The sequence below is a fragment of the Solanum tuberosum genome, unplaced genomic scaffold (genome assembly GCF_000226075.1).
Source record: "Solanum tuberosum cultivar DM 1-3 516 R44 unplaced genomic scaffold, SolTub_3.0 scf00052, whole genome shotgun sequence".
NCBI lineage: Eukaryota > Viridiplantae > Streptophyta > Magnoliopsida > Solanales > Solanaceae > Solanum > Solanum tuberosum.
In genome coordinates, this window is record NW_006238977.1 from 1,136,648 (window position 1) to 1,139,354 (window position 2,707).

Sequence of the window (2,707 nt, forward strand, 5' to 3'; positions counted from 1 at the left end):
AAAATGATCAACAATAAGTATAACACAACAATATAACCTCAAGAGAAATGATTTGTGAAAAGACCAAAATGCCCTTAAATTTCCGGACGGATTCCCTGCCAACTGCCCAATTTTAAAAGGGCATAATTCACTCATACGAGCTCGGAATCGAGAAAACTCGGTGGCGTTGGAAAGACCATTCCACGAGCTATGCAACCATAACTGGAACTACACCTAACTCATCCTGAGCTAGAAGTTATGGCTGTTCAAAGTTGGCCAAAAACTCACCTTTTCCATACTTGGCCAAAATTTTCAAATTCTTTCCAAAAATGAAAATTTTCAAATTCTAAGCCTCTTCTTAGTTATCTCATTTTGCCGGATGTTACACCTACCAATTCAAGGTTTATCAATACATTCATTCATAGACTCATCATGATGGGGCTACCACTATTAGGTCTACCGATTCAACGTTCATTATTCAATACATGAGAGGCCTACCAACATTAGGTCTACCGATTCAAGACAAAGCCTAGAATACTTCATTAATCATTTATGAAATGGCTACTACCATTAGGTCTCCCGATTCAAGACAAAGCCTAGAATACCTCATTAATCATTTATGAAAGGTCTACCACCATTAGGTCTACCAATTAAATGTTTATTAAGTCAAGATACATTAGTAAGACAAGGAGAGAATGCCCTAGGCCTACCAATTCAAGGTACATCAATCAACATTACTTTCATCTACACAAGAAGAGGATGTCCTAAGCCTACCAATTCAAGATGTAACACTACATTGAAGAAACCTTTCACATTTTATCATAATCATTCATAAGTGTATAATTGAGAACAACCTTTCAATAATAACACAGTTGCATTGTAGACATGATCACATTACTTTCATTGAAATCACAAGCATATACATAACATTATGATCATACATCAATCCTTCATACTTTTCCCTTCAAGGCCATGAATCACAATTCACCAACACACCTATATTACTACAATTTAGGCATGAATAATGACATAATTCAGTAAACTAAATCAATATAGACTTTTTCTATTCACATGCTTCCATAATCAATCAATCCCAAATAAAAAAGTTCACAATTTAGTATTTTGGGGGATATATGGGTTCATGGGGAAATTTCATCATAAATCAACATAAAATCTTCAACCAAATCATAATTCATCATTAAAAAATCTTTGAAAACGTTTTGAAGTTGAACCCATGCTTAGATTGAAACCCTAACTTTTGAGGGATTTTGGAAACTTTGAAATCATGTTTTGAGGGGGCTCCTTGGATGGAAACTAACCAAGGATGAAGACTTCTATACCTTGTTTGAAGGAACTCCACGAAATTGAGAGAGAAAGATGAACTCTTGAGCTCTAAACCTTGACCTTGATCTTTTTCTTCAATGGAGTTTCTAGATAGAAGATTTTTGGAGAGAGTGGTTTCTATTTCTGAGTTTTGGGAATAATGATTTGTAAAAGGTGTTTAATAGTTGTAAAAGACTTAAATAAAACTAATTAAACAATATAACCCATCCCCAACCCATAACTAATTAATTAGGAATTTACCAACCTACCCTTACCTTGGCCAAGTCTTGAACAGACTTTTAGTGGTGACCTACGAACTGTAGGTGGACTCACGCCCCATCCTGCAGGTCCGTGGTTTGGGTCAGCAACTCACCACTTGGGGACCTTGACCTACGGACCACCCCAACGAGGCGTGGATGGACCTACGGGGCGTAGGTCCCATCCGTAGACCATAACTTTTTGACAACTTGGGTACTTTTGGTGAGCTTTGGGGGTTAAGCTTTAGGGTCCTCAAGGACCCTTGGTTGGTCCTTCGGGGGGGTCGTACCCTGACGTTTAACCCTTAAACCCCTCAACCTAAGCTCGGGAAACCATTTACAACATAAAACCCCACATCAAACTCAACAACACACTCATAAGGCTCTAATTTCACCTACTAGTTTTCCGAGTCGTTACAAGAACTAACCCTAAAAAAGAGGAGGTCTTGTGGGAGACTAACTTCCTTGCACGCTCACTGGTGTTGTCATTTACTTTAGGAATCTCTCTGTTGGTGTTAACCAGATAGAGAGTCCAAGCTCTGATACCAATTTTTGGAATGTATATGCCTACTAGTGATGTCGGGATGAGGTCCCTCAACAGAATAATAGTGCATAAGTAAAAGTGTGGAAAATAAATAGCACAATGTAAAACAGGCATAAGAGATTTATGTGGAAACCCCCTCGCTCAAGGGAGGTGAAAACCACAACCTGTCCTCATAGGCTTTTCAACCCAAACTCCATTTCACTCAAACGGAGCAACGATTCAGATTACAACTTCTTGCAACCTAGGAATTTACCTCTGAATCCCTTCCCCCTCAATGTAGTAACTTTACCACAAAGAAAGAAACTAAGCAGATACCACACTGCCCACTAAGCTACCTAACTCTAGATAACTTAGAATTTGACTAATCAAATATAACACTGCCCACTAAATCAGTTACCCTAAACTGACTTAGACTTTTAGATGAACATAACAAAATATCTAATTCCTTTATAATATAGGAATAAATTTATGATTTAAGAACATAAGATACACAACTATAAATACAAAAAGACGCTTCAGTATCCATCTGGTCCCTTGTTGATATGAGCAGTGTTTTTCCGTGAAGATGACCTTTTCTTTTCAAGCTTGTGAATTTTCTGAGAAA